We start from the raw sequence: 15,550 nt of genomic DNA on the forward strand, positions 1-15,550 counted from the left end.
TGGAAGCAAGCTTGCCCACTCCCTCTCTCATGCAAACCCACTCACTCTCTTGCACACATACACACTGATTTGTCGTGCCATGATCTTTGTACAAATCCACTCACTGCCTCTCTCTCTCCCACGTCTCCAACACACTCTCCCTCCCGGCATTGATCACCCTGACATTCCAATTAGCAGACTGTGAATGTGAAATGCAGGGTTTTCTAATTAACACAGCCCTCATTAATAAAGGGCCATTAACAAGCTCAGATTCTGGTCGTCCTGAAACTAAACTTGGGTTCATGGTTTTAAATACTGCCTGCCCGCAGTGAACTCTCAGATGAGGGGACACTGTTCCTCTTGGCACAACAAATATCCCCTCACTCTTCTTGTGACGCTTGCTTGTTGAAGATGCTGCTGTAGCCGCCATCTGCACTGGAGCGCGACGTCGATCTATGCAATAGGCTCATCCCAGGGACCAGCAGCGCCAGCTCCCCTCGCACTCAATGGAGGGACACAACAGCAGCAACAGAGAGTAAGCACCGGCGGGTAAGCAGAACTAGAAAATACCCTCACACACAGAGCAGGGGCTTACACGGACGCAGCAGTGGAACCACCACTCACACACAAAGGATAGGGACATGTTAGGCGCCAGCAGGGAAAACGCCCCTTACGCAAACAGGAACAGTGAAGGAAGAGTTGGCAGAAGTGAAACCATCCTTCACTCAAACAAGAATAAGGAAAGAGTTAGACACAGTGAAAACGCTCCGCGCACAAACAGAATAGAGAAAGAAGGGGTACCAGCAATGAAAAACCTCCTTACACAAACAGAATAGGGAAGGAAGAATGAGTTAAAAGCAGTGACAAACCCCTTCACACAAACGGAATATTGAAGGAAGAGTTAATAGCAGTGAAAATGCCCATCACACAAACAGGAACAGGGAAGGAAGAAGAGTCGGCAGTAGTGAAAACACCCCTTACATATACAACAATAAGGAAAGAAGAGATTGCAACAGTGAAAACGCTCATCACACGAACATTAAAGAAAGAGTTACCGTCACTGAAAACGCACCTTACACAATCAGATAGGAAAAGAAGAGTTACCAGCAGTGAAAACGTTCCTCACACAAACAAGGGCCGTGGGAGCTCGGTAACGTGCGCACTTACTGCAACAAGCATTGATCTCTTATCTTTATGGGGCCATGTGTTTCTAATTAGAAACACATGGCCCCATAAAGATAAGAAAGTGCTTTGCAACAGCAGCAAAGCAGGCGACCCAGTCGGATTGGAGGCGAAAGAGCGTCCACAAAAAAAACGAATTTCCAATGGCAGGCCACAGTTTAGCATAAACGGTGACGCCAGCCAATGGAAATGAGGGGCGGGGCTTAAAGCCCTTTTCTGAAATCCCTCTCTCACAAAATTTCTCGCCAGCGGCCAGCGCATGCGCTGCAATGCAGGCGAGACCTAAAAACGAATTACCAAACTCAGCAGCTTTGGATCAGTGCGATTATAGTAATTAAAACAAGACAGAGAGAAATACAGAGAGCCAGGGCAATCACTTTTGTCCTTGGATGTTGCAACGGGCCACACAAGTAAAAAGACAGGAAATGTGTTGCGAAACGGGAGAATTTATGGGCATGATTAGAGACCTTCCATTAAAAAGAGAAAACAGGTTTGAAGTTGTGGAAAAGGGGGTATTACATGAGGCAAACTTCATAAGGAACAGGAGGAGGAAGGAGATGAGATGAGGAGGTAAAATAGTCCTTCATTCATTAGAAGACTAGTATTGCATGGGAGGTGGAATGATACACCAGTCAGCCAATATAAGGAGGCAAGAAAGACGAAGTCCTCTGGGCAGAGGCAACGCCAATCTATGTATATTTTAACATATTGGTAACAATAAGTATAGCAGCCCTAAAATAGCGCCTGTGCAGTGTGTCATATTGCAGTAGAGAAACAAACATTTCAATTTACTGAGACCAACAACTCACCCCCACACATTCACATTCTTTCTGATTGAGACTCCAGTTATGTTTAAATGCCGAGGGGGGAAATGGCGCTGGTTTGAAGCATGTTTTTTTTCTATTGTGCGTGTGGTCTTGGTGGCTGGTACAGTGAGGCCTTTCTGCCTTTCCTTTCATCCGTGCTACCATAGAATGTGCTGGCGGCCACACCGATATGAAACCAAATAACAGGAGGCTGTGTTCCTTGGCTCCAGCATCACATAATCCCTAATGGGAAGGAACACATTTAAGCATAAGAGGTTTAACATTCTGTGGTGTTGCAATTAAGTTGACAGAAGCAGCAGTTAAGACCTGGAGCAGGCTTTTATTTCTTCAAGCCCCTGTGCTTTCCAGATCTACTGGAGGTAAGTGTCTGGCGACACAGGCCACGCCACCGCTCATGTCCCAAACTATTTATTAATAAATGGCTGTTATTTACCCGGTCCACAGAATTATATATAGGCAGAAGCTAGAAGGCGTGGACTCTTAAAGCTGTAAGGGGGGGAGTTGCCTGCAAGTTAATATTGCCTGCATGTAAGAATAATGAGACTAGTTGACACCAGTAAATTCCACATGTTATACCTCATCAACAAACAAGCATTGTCAAAGCCAATAGGTCTGGCTTGCTAAAGGTGTGTGTGTTCCTTACTGTAGTGGGCATATGTTGTTGTGTGAGAATTTTGGAAGCGAAAACAGAAAATCCCATATGTTATGTTATGTTATTTTATATGCATTTGTACCGCGAGCAGATACTCCAAGGAGTGTCCCGGCGCGAGCCTGAAAAGGGTCTGTATCAAAATAGAATAGAAAAACTAGAACAGAAGAGTTTTCAGCTTTTTTTTTAAAGATCAAGGCCAGTGGCATATGCACTCAAACAACACTCACATGCAAATACACACAGATATACACACACACTTCATGCATACAGATACACATTCAGACAGGCAAATCACATAGGCGAACATGAACACACAGATGAAAGTTGGTTGGATTCATGGATGGATGATTTGATGGCTGTGCGGTTGTCTACAAGGGCAAACAGATGGCTACGTGGATCCGTACGACTGAACAGATGCATGCGTTCATACCTGGACAGGTGAATTCATGTTTTGCTGTGAGGTGATGGATAAATATCTGGGAGGATGGGTATCTTCTAGGTTCTAGTGGCTGATGGAAGCATTGGGATGGGTGGATGACTGTATAGGTAAGGGTAGATATGTGTGGAGGAGTGGATGTCTGTGGGTCGAAGGATAAATTGATGAGTGTATGGGTTAGATGGGCTGAGTAGAAGGTGGATGGACGTATGACAGCGGATGGATAGTTAGACGGGGCATTGGTGGCAGTAGAATAATACATGGATGTGGTTGTAATGGATAAGTCATTTCTGATTACTAGGATCTACAACTGTACAATAAATATTCAACTCTGCGCTTTACAAACAAGTGATTGTGTGGCTCCCCGATCCCTGCCTTTTTGTCTATGGACTGATGTTCTCAAATGGTTAGGTGTGGCCTGTGCACCTGCACCTCTGCCACTGTCCGCTGACTATATTGACAAAGAAAAAAACCGTATACATTTGCAAAAGATGACTGTTATGGACTTTCTTCTGGTATGTGGGGAACCTTTTTAAGATAACATGCATTAGCACAAGGCTTTCTGGGGGAAAATAAGCACAACCACAGAATGTGGCGCCCCACTTTATTCCGGCCAGGGCCTAAATAATATGTCTGCCTCAGTCCACTACTAGAAGCTATGTCAAACAAAACATGGTGGATGTCCATTGAGAACCTATGGTTAAAACCTATGGAAGAAGAAGGAACAAAGACTCAGAATCAAACAAACAGCTGCATATTCAAGATAGCCCTAAATTTTACCCATTTTACGAAAGACTTGAATCTGGACACTTGAGTGCAGACCACACACTTTCTATACACAAAGGGCTAAGCCCACTCAGCATGCATAGCACAGACAAGCAATCCCAAAACATCTGTACATAGCACCTTCACACTACATGTCTTCAGGTCAATAACACTGGAGAAAAATATGTCTCGAGCAACAATCTAGGACTGGATCACTAAATGGACTGTGCAGAAGCGTGCGTACAGGACTGCTGCACGAATATGGAAATTTACAACGTGCATAGATTTCAGACGTACAAGGGGGATTCACAAACCTGTCCACTTAATTACTTCTAAAAGAGCATCCCCGGTCTTCTCTGACAAGTAGAGCATGGGCACCCAAGAACCTGGTTCCTCTGTTTTTGGGCACACGTTCAGTCAATACTTTCTCTTATCTACAGACAAAAATGAAATTAAAGAGCAGGCCAGTTTGTTCAGTGCAGGGGTGCTATCTAGATTCTGGAGATGGCAACATGTGGTAAGGTTATGCACCAGAATAAAATGAGACACTTTCACACGCAGAGAAGCATAGACACCACATAGAATCACACAGTGAAGACGAGAAGACTCTACATTACTACAAATGGATGCAGAAGAGAATACCCTGAACATAGACACTAGCAAAACTTTACTTGTACAAGTGCACATCATACAGAACAGCACACTCTTCATGTTTACAAGTACATCTTCTTCACGCCTTCTAGGTGGAACCCGTAAGCATCTTTTTTGCCGAAACCATGGAAACATCCCAAGCAGCAGCGGCTGGTCCATACGGGCGCCAGGGCGGCGCCCCACCTTTAAACTGCTAACTGTCTGCAGTTCGGCAACGGAATGTAAGCAGACGAATTGACAGCTTTCAATTTGTCTGTTTACATTTCCTGGGCCGGGCGGGTTAAAGTGCGCATGCCAACGCACAGCGCATGCAGGGGAGGGGGGGGGGGGAGACTGGGGCGAGCACTCAGAGCAGGAGTCCAGAAGATGGTGGTCTGACTGCGCATGTGAGTGAGGAGCTTGCGCTCCTCACTCACATTCAAAACCATTAGGTATGCTGCACATGCGTAGTGTAGCGTGCAGGCCTCTGAATAGGATCCTGCTCGGGCGGTGATGCGTTTTACGCGAAGTCGCTCCATGCCCTATCAAATTCCAGGGTACAAAGTAAGTAAATAAGGGTCAGCCACCTCCCGTCGCATCCAGTCTCCTGATTTGGCAGTTTAGTATGCAAAAGAAAAGAGCGGGGTTAGTTCCACCACGTTGCAGAGGAGACGAGCGGAACCGAAGGAGAATGGAGATGCCTGGTAAGTATATTTTTTTATTGTACTATTCATTAAATTAAGGAAGGCCTACTGGCTAGAAATTGCTGCCACTCAATCAGTCTACTCTAAAGCCCTCATTATTAGGGAACTACATTAGTAATACCGCACCCGGGAGTAACGATACCACGAAGATGGGTGTTTCCACGTTGCAAGATACTGGGCCACTATTATGTGCTCGGAAATAACTTCATGAAACTCAGCTTCCGCACCAATTGCAGCAGGGATTCCCGCCATGCTGGTCGGGTTTCTACATTTACATTTCACCAGAAAAAACCCAGTTGTGATTTAACGCACATTTTCTAATTCCAATTTAGGCAGAGACTTTTATTTATGCCCGCATCCGAAGTAGAACGGAAAATAGAATATGGGATACTGAAAGAAGTTACTAGAACACGATCTTTAAAAATGTGCTTTGCTTTCTCTGTTGAAGGTCTTTTCTAAGATGGTTTGATTTTTAGTTTTTGGCTTGAAATTATCGGTTGCCGTCTCACTCGCTTAAGGCTGCTGGCTTGTAACACGAGGGTATATTAGTGGCCAAGCTTTGCTCACTTGTAGCAAGATCTTGCACGTCGAAGGCTTTCCGTACAAAAGACACGTTTATATATGAAATATGAGATGCATCCTAAGGCACTGAATGGTCTGTGGTGGTTAATTAGTTACATTAAATGTATGTCTGCCATATTATGGGGTAACTGTGCATATGATGACAGACTGATGTGTGATGTAAAACTTTAGTATATAAAAGCAATGGCAATCATTGATGCAGGTTGTATTTTGAGTGTATATCCTAGAGAAAAGAGATGTCATTCTGTGGTTATACTGAATAGGCAGCTACCAATATCATTTTCATGTGAAATCTTTTTTATTGATGTCACAACTACGCTTTCACAAGTGCCTTATTAACCTTCTTACTTTCTCAAATTTGCTTGAAAATGCACCATTTGCCACATCTTTTTTCAAAAGGTTCTCAGGGGAAGAACCCTCCTCCCGCCTCCAACCAGACTTTATGACAGTTGGGCTAGCTCGCTACGCTCGCTTGATACACATCAGTCACGCGATTTTGTTTACGCCCACCACTTTCAAATGTCACCAGCCGCCCCTGATCCCAAGGTAAAACATTTCTCGCAAAGACATGTCAAATGTATTTATACCTTACTGTGCTTTTTCTGGGAGATGTGAGAATGTTAGATGCACACAACCCACAGGCCTGCAGCAGCATGGGATGACCAGCAAAGAACAAAATGGATGAAAAAATGCAATGAAATGCACTTGAAGTAAAATATAACCTTACTGTGGTCTAGAAGGTGCCTGGAACTCAAAAGTGGGGCCTTTAATGATCAAGGAATGTATGAAACCTAACTGACAGGTGTGGGGCTTTTCTGGGAATTAAGCGTGCTCTTACTGAGTGCAGGCTACAAGGCTCTGCAGCTCCTTGGATGGTGAGCTCATTGAATTCTTGAATCACGGTCACGGGTGGTGAATGTTTGGTTAGTTAGTTTTTTTGTCTTCTGTTTATTTATTCTAATTTAACTTGCCCTAAATTGATATGGCCCAACTTGATTTGATTTCTAATTCCTACTGCTTAGCATCCTCCAACCAAACTCGTACATGTATACTACTTCTCCGCTTTTCTCTATGTATAAGCCTCACTGTCTTCCCTCTGTTCCTTTTGTTAAAAAAAATCACAAAAATTCTCTGTAATAAAAAAAAAAAAACAATCTTTCAGATAAGGCCGATCCTGCACACAGAGGAAAGGGAAAGTCCCAAAAAAGAAGGCACCACCTCTCCCATCACAGAATGTTTCAGACAAAGGCTTTTTCTATGTGCCGTTTACTGCATGTTGTTGGACTCGGAGTGCCTAAAACAGAGGCTGTGGGATGTGTCGAGCTGCAGCAAAAGACCAAGCCTGAGAGAAACTTTCACTTTTCAGTTCCTGACCCAGTTGTGCACATCGAACGCAGACACTATATAGTGCTAATATGTGTATTTAAAACAATCTTTCTGCAATAGCCTAAGACCGTGCTTTTGAAAACAGTCTCTTGTTGTCACCACTCCTATTGTCTCTGTGTGTTCTTGTCCATGGTTGCTATTTTTAGGTCTCGCCTGAGCCAGCGCATGCGCTGCGCTGGCGGGACTTTTAGTAAGTGGGCATTGAAAAATCCGACCACATGCTTTTTGTGTGGCCAAGAGCGTGCGGTCACACGCACAGTTATGGCCAGAGGCACCATCTGGCTTTCCTCTGTCTTCCTAATAAGTGCATTGCTCGAGGGCACCCTTACTGCACCCGCACATCAGCATTAGTTACTCCCGCACATCAGCATTAGTTAATCACTCCTTCATGGCTTTTATTTTGCGTGTGCTTCACAGCGTGCGCAAATGGCGAATTAGCATTATTCACTCCTGCACTGCTTTTATTTTGTGTGTACTTTAAAATATATTATTATTAGCTATCTATTGTGACACAATCTATGTTACATGGATGTTTTTTAAAACAATAGTATTTGTTATTCCCTCGTGCACTGTTTTTTATTTTCAGAAACAAGCAACTGATACAGGGCAAGGGGACAGAGGCATTTAGCAATGTATTAATGTATTAATTTTGTATTGCATCTTCTCTCTCTTTTCCCCCCTTCATTCTCTCTCACCGCCCTCTCCCCCTTTTCTCTCTCTCTTTCTCTCCCCTTCATTTACTCTCTCTATCACCTTATTTCTCTCTCTTTTTCACTCCCCTTCATCACTCTGCACCACCACAGCATCACTCAGGACCACCACAGCATCACTCAGTACCACAACAATATCACTTGACACCACCAAAGCATCACTCAACACCACAACAGCATCACTCAGAGCCACCACAGCATCACTAACGCCAACACAGCATCACTCAGCACCTCCACAGCATCACTCAGCACCGCCACAGCATCACTCAGCATCACTCAGCGCCACCACAGCATCACTCAGGGCCACCACAGCATCATTCAGCGCCACCACAGCAACACTCAGCACCTCCACAGCATCACTCAGCATCACTCAAGGCCACAACAATATCACTCAGGGCCACCACAGCATCACTCAGCACCACCACAGCATCACAAAACGCCACAACAGCAACACTCGGCACCACCAGAGCATCACTCAGCCACACCACAGCATTACTCACGGCCAACACAGCATCACTCAACGCCACCACAGCATCACTCAGCACCACCACAGCATCACTCAGGGCCACAACAATATCACTCAGTGCCACCACAGCATCAGTCAGTGCCACCACAGCATCACTCAGCGCCACCACAGCATCACTCAGGGCAACAACAGCATCACTCAGGCTCACCACAGCATCACTCAGCGCCACCACAGCATCACTCAACGCCACAACAGCAACACTCTGCACCACCAGAGCATCACTCAGCCACACCACAGCATTACTCACGGCCAACACAACATCACTCAACGCCACCACAGCATCACTCAGCACCACCACAGCATCACTCAGGGCCACAACAATATCACTCAGTGCCACCACAGCATCAGTCAGTGCCACCACAGCATCACTCAGGGCAACCACAGCATCACTCAGGGCCACCACGGCATCACTCAGCACCACCACGGCATCAGTCAGCACCACCACGGTATCACTCAGCACCACCACGGCATCAATCATGGCCACCACAGCATCACTCAACAACACCACAGCATCACTCAGCACCACCACAGCATCACTCAGAACCACCACAGCATCACTCAGGACCAACAAAGCATCACTCGATATCACTCAGCATCACAACAATATCACTCAGCACCACAACAGCATCACTCTGCGCCACCACAGCATCACTCTGCACTACCACAACATCACTCAGCACAACCGCAGCATCACTCAGGGCTACCACAGCATCATTCAGCACTACCACAGCATCACTCAGCACAACACAGCATAACTCAGTGCCACCACAGCCTCACTCAGGGCCACCACAGCAACACTCAGCGCCACCACAGCATCACTCAGCAAGACCACAGCATCGCTAAGCACCACCAAAGCATCATGCACGGCCATCACAGCATCACTCAACACCACCACAGCATCACTCAGGGCCAGCACAACATCACTCAGCATCACCACAGCATCACTCAGGACCACCACAGCATCACTCAGTACCACAGCAATATTACTCAACACCACCACAGCATCACTCAACACCACACCAGCATCACTCAGCACCACCACGGCATCACTCAGCATCACCACAAGATCACTCAGCGCCACCACAGCATCACTCAGGGCACCACAGCATCACTCAGGGCCACCACAGCATCACTCAGCAGCACCACAGCCTCAGTCAGCACCACCACAGCATCACTCAGGGCCACCACAGCATCACTCAGGGCCACCACAGCATCACTCAACACCTCCACAGCATCACTCAGCACCACCACAGCATCACTCAGCACCACCACAGTATTAATAAGTGCCACCACAGCATCACTCAAGGCCACAACAATATCACTCAGGGCCACCACATCATCAGTCAGCGCCACTACAGCATCACTCAGCGCCACCACATCAACACTCAGCACCATCACAGCATTACTCAGCACCACCACAGCATCACTCAACGCCAACACAGCATCACTCAGCACCCCCACAGCATCACTCAGCACCACCACAGCATCACTCAGCATCACCACAGCATCACTCAGCACCACCACAGCATCACTCAGGGCCACCACAGCATCATTCAGCGCCACCACAGCAACACTCAGCGCCACCACAGCATCACTCAAGGCCACAACAATATCACTCAGGGCCACAACAGCATCACTCAGCGCCACCACAGCATCACTCAACGCCACAACAGCAACACTCAGTGCCACCAGAGCATCACTCAGCCACACCACAGCATTACTCACGGCCAACACAGCATCACTCAACGCCACCACAGCATCACTCAGGGCCACAACAATATCACTCAGTGTCACCACAGCATCAGTCAGTGCCACCACAGCATCACTCAGCGCCACCACAGCATCACTCAGGGCCACCACAGCAACACTCAGTGCCACCACAGCATCACTCAGCAACACAACAGCATCACTCAGCAACACCACAGCATCACTCATGTCCAACACAGCATCACTCAGCACCACCACAGCATCACACTACACCACCACATCCTCACTCAGGACCACCACAGCATCACTCAGTACCACAACATTAGTACGTGACACCGCCACATCACTAAGCGACACCACAGCATCACTCAGCACCAACAACCTGTGTCACGGCAGCATCACTCAGCACCACCACAGCATCACTCAGCGCCACCACAGGATCACTCAGGGCCACCACAACAATACTCACCGCCGCCACAGCATCAATCAGCACCACCACAGCATCACTCAGCACCACCACAGCATCACTCAGGGCCACCACAGCAATACTCACCGCCACCACAGCATCAATCAGGACCACCACAGTATCACTCAGTGCCACCACAGCATCACTCAGGGCCATCACAGCATAAGTCAACACCACCACAGCATCACTCAGTGCCACCAGAGCAACACTCAGCACCACCACAGCATCACTCAAGGCCACAACAATATCACCCAGGGCCACCACAGCATCACTCAGCGCTACCACAGCATCACTCAATTCCACCACAGCAACACTCAGTGACACCACAGCATCACTCAGCGACTCCAAAGCATCACTCAGGGCCAACACTGCATCACTCAACACCACAACAGCATCACTCAGCACCACCACAGCATCACTCAACACCACCACAGCTCAGCACCACATCTTACTCTGGGGCTCTTCTCCATTTCAAGTCTATCCTCTTGCAATTTATCATAGGCAGGTGACATTTATTCCCTGCTTGCCGTAAGGTTTTGGTAGTTTGAATGCGTACGATAAACGTCAATGCCCATTAACAGAACCAAGTACACACATTATCATGGCCTAATTAATCGCTCTTCAGCGTGTCTTTGTGACTGCCACTCTCTGATTTGTTTTCATTCAAAGTGCCTACAAGGGATTTTATTTGCTATTATATTTAAGATTTAGTAGTTATGTCTAGTCAGATCTTAAACTTCAGAACAATCAATGTGTATGTCAGTCAATTTGAAAGATTGAACATCCAATAGATGTCAAAACAAAACAGAAAAACCAGAAACAACACGGGGATATCTTTTTTTTGTAAATATGCAAAAGTTTTTTATAAACCAAAATTAGAAGGGTACATTCAGAAGAAAATTAATTCAGAAATTAATCATGAAAAGAGGTTTATATAATGTCTCCTACAGTTCATGAATGTCAACATCTATTCCAGAAAAAATATATATAAAGGTAACGGATCTGTTGATAAAGAAAACAGTCACTTTCATATGTTTCTTGGTATGTATCCGTCAGACCATCTTCAGGACGATGAACAATGCATTTAAAAAGACCCTTATTTTTAAAGGCTGGTTTATGAATTGTATCCAGCAAGGATGAACACGTTTCAGAGAAAGTCAAAATAGCTTCAATGCTTCAGTGTCGGAGTTCTCACTGGTAAAGTGCTTGATGTCACCCCAGTTTGTTGGTTAAAATTGTTTTGCCTCACAATTAATCTGTCAGGGTAGTCGTTTGGCATTAACGCAGCTCCCGTGTAGAAACAGTCCTCCGATATTTCTGATTTGGGCTTCAGCTATCAGGACCACTAAGTCTTCACCATACTATCCTCTTTCCCAGTAAACGTCAGACACAGGGATCGATATTTATGTCACTATACACCTTCTGCCTCCCATTTGTTTGTTAAGATATCCGGGCTGTGTAGTCATTACTTGCTTTAGGTCCCATTCAATTAGGGGTGGGCGTAATTTGCAAAAGTGACTTTCGCAAATTATCGCGAAAATGTTAAAAAATCTCTGCAAACACGCGGAAATATCGCGAAGATGCGGAAGTTTTTTTCCCGCCCGTTCGCGGTATTTTCTGCGTGGTCACGGCTCGCCAACTTACCCATGCGGTTGCTCGCGGGCGCGGCCATCTTTTTTCACTCTTCTCACGGTGCATGATCGCGAGAAGAATGATGTGATCGCGCGACCAATGACATTACTGCGGGCGCGAACTGTCGCGAGACAGCGCAAATGGCTACCAACAATCCAACATCTCGTGAAGAACGCGACCGGACCGGTAAAACTTGTCGGCGAACGCGGGGATTCAGGTAAGGCGATCGCGCGCGAGAATGTATTATTTTACAGCGCGAGCAAGAAACAAATTATCGCTAAGCTGAGGAATGTGGCAATTTTGACATTTTCGCGCTCTCCGCGGAACGCGACAATGTCAAATTATCGCAATTTCCGCGAGCGGAACGGAAATTTAGCCCAGGCCTACATTCAATACATGGGTTACGGCAAAGAGCATGGCTATTTACAGCTGTGGAAAGTGCCAGTGGACGTCACAATTTGTTGCAATTAGAAAGTTGAAGGACACAAATGTCCCTAGTTGCTTTAATTGTGTGTAATTCCGCTTAAATACGCGACACAAAATTATGAGAGTTACGCACACCAAGTGGCGGCTGGTGAAATTTGAAAGTGGAGAGGCGTAAACTTTCCAAAGGTACGTTAAATGAAAACATGCATATCTTTACGTTATTATGCTGTTGATACTCTCATCTGTGCTTAGATTTCCCATGAAAGACTTAAAAACAGTACTCAGCTGCACTTTCTGTTTCACGTTTTCGTGTGAGTGTGCATTTTTCATTCAAAGTACACAACTTCAGCAACTATAAAACATCAATCAACTGGTGGTGTGCTTGTTCCTGTAGTCAAGGGTGGTTAACATTTCCTGATGTAGCAGTGCATGATGAAGGCACAAACTCGTTCAGTGGAGATAGAGGGTTGTTTTAAAAGAAAATAAGTTGATGATCAATAAAACCTGGTGCTTAGTTTGTTAAAACAAAATTAGTGCAGATGCCTACGTTTTTTAATAAGTGGCTGCCGCCCAGATCTACCACTGGCACCACCTACTTTTGTCTCTGGCACTACCCGCATGCACCCCTGGCGCGGCTCAAATATGGAATGCAGTGAAACAGCAATCCCACCTACCTACATGAAGGTAGCTTTGATGAGGCGAGGAGTGGAGAAGTGTGGCTCAATGATTAGAGCGGCAGACCCTGATGCAGAGGTCTAGCCCGGGACCAGCGTTCAATTCCCTGCCTCGGCGGGTCTTGGGCTAAAAAATTCCACGGACCTGATAATTCTCGCCTCGGTGCCATTCCAATCATGGAGTCCCACTCTGCAACTCTGGGCAATAGCTTGCTTAATCTCCACAACAGCCCCACAACGCTAAGGATGCCTGGCCTCCACCTTGGGGGTGCCCAGGAGTGGACTCCTCACAGGGAAAGCCAGGATGGGTTCCACAGGGGTATTCATACAAGTGCCTTGAGACCCTTGCGGGTGAGTAGTGCGCTATACAAGTATCAATTTTACTCCTTGATAACTCTATAAAAACCTGAGGTGAAGCTGCCCAGTCTAAGGCCACAGAGTGCAGTCACCCATTGGGCATCTTACTCAGTCCTCTAGCAGCACGCACAGAGGCAGCATGTCCAGGGTGCACTGAATTGTATCTGCCAGTGCTTTGAACGTCTGCGGCAGGGGAGTGTAGTTGTGTAGTGGTTACATTATGGACTGCTTCTCTTACAGAAGTTGCATTCTTACACACAGCTCTACCAAAGCATCTCAATTGCAACCTGAAATCTCGTTATTCTTGACACCCGTGCACTACCTCAGTTTTAACCAGCACCTCCGTGGATATTCGGTACTCTCTGGGACATAATGCTGTAGTGATGATTTGCTAACTTGCCACAAGCAATCTGTGTGACATAATGGAATTTAATTCCCTGATCCACACGCAGCTCTTCTTCTGCACCTCAAGGTTGACCAGCAGCACAGTTTTGAGGCCTCTGCCTCACTTAAGTCTTGATCTATTGGTACTGCACAACTGCAGCATCAGCAACTGAACAGGTGCAGAAAAATGGGTACAGTTTAATGGTGACGTAAAATGTTCAATATTTATGCGCACAGCAATACACTGTAAGTCAAGGGTGTACCCAGAAAATTAAAATACACCACCAAAGTACTTTTGGCATCAAGCAAGCAAAGCAAGCCATCGCAATTCTCATGAAAAGAGCTTACATCCTTTCACTGAGTCATCCATCCTTTCAGTTATCCACCCCCATTTCATCCATCCATCCATCCATCCATCCATTGATCCAATCATCCATCTATTAATCCTTTCACTCATCCATCGTTTCACTCCATCCATCCACTCTCTCACTCCCTCCATCCATCCTCCCTTTCACTCATTCATCCATCATTTCACTCAGCCATCATCCTTTCAGTCATCCATCCACTCATCAATCCAACTATTCCTCATCCATCCATTTACCCGTTTACTCATCCATCGGTCCACCCTTTCATCCAGCCATCCATCTACCCACTCTTTCACTTATTCATCCATTCTTTCACTCATCCATTGTTACATCCATCCTTTCACTCATCCATCCATACTTTCAACCTGTCCATCCATCCAACCTTTCACTTACCTATATATTCATTTAACCTTTCACTCATCATCCATCCTTTCACTTACTCATCCATCCTATCTTTCATCACCCATCCACCTTTTCACTCATCCATCCAGTCACCTCTTTCACTCGGCTATCCATCCATCCATCCATTTATCCATCCTTCCTCCCTTTCACTCATCCATCATTACATCCACCCTTTCACTCATTCATCCATGCGTTCATCCATTCACCCTTTCACTTGCTTATCCATCCACCCTTTCACTCACACATGCATCCATCTATCCTTTCAACCACCCTCCCACCCTCACTTGGCTACAGAGCAGCCATTTTAAGTAGACTTACAGCTACTTTGATAGTGAATACTAATTTTACTTTTAATCATGTTACTCAGTACAAGATACAAAGGCAGACTTTCCAACCACATAAATGCCCACCAGCCTGTGAATAATAAAGTATGAATACCTAAGGTTTAGAAGAGAGGTGAACGAACAGCAGCGGTGACCAGAGTTCATCAAGCACATTGCCAAGCTGTGGCTCTTAGTAACAGCAGGACGCAGCAAGACTGAACACAGTTCCACTGGCTCTGCAGCGCTTTATCAGCTTTGTCCAGTTGCTCGCTACCTGTGCAGTAACACCTGCAGCTTGCCATGTGGGGCCTCTGCACCAGGCAAAAAAGAGTGTGCGCTTCCTCTTCAACCCATCTCGAGCAGAAAAGAAACCAAAAAGGAGAATGTCAGGCTCCTCCAGCCTGCAAGCAAACCAGCAGTGGGTGAGAACGGAGT

Source organism: Triturus cristatus, chromosome 4_2 (genome assembly GCF_964204655.1).
Source record: "Triturus cristatus chromosome 4_2, aTriCri1.1, whole genome shotgun sequence".
Taxonomy (NCBI): domain Eukaryota; kingdom Metazoa; phylum Chordata; class Amphibia; order Caudata; family Salamandridae; genus Triturus; species Triturus cristatus.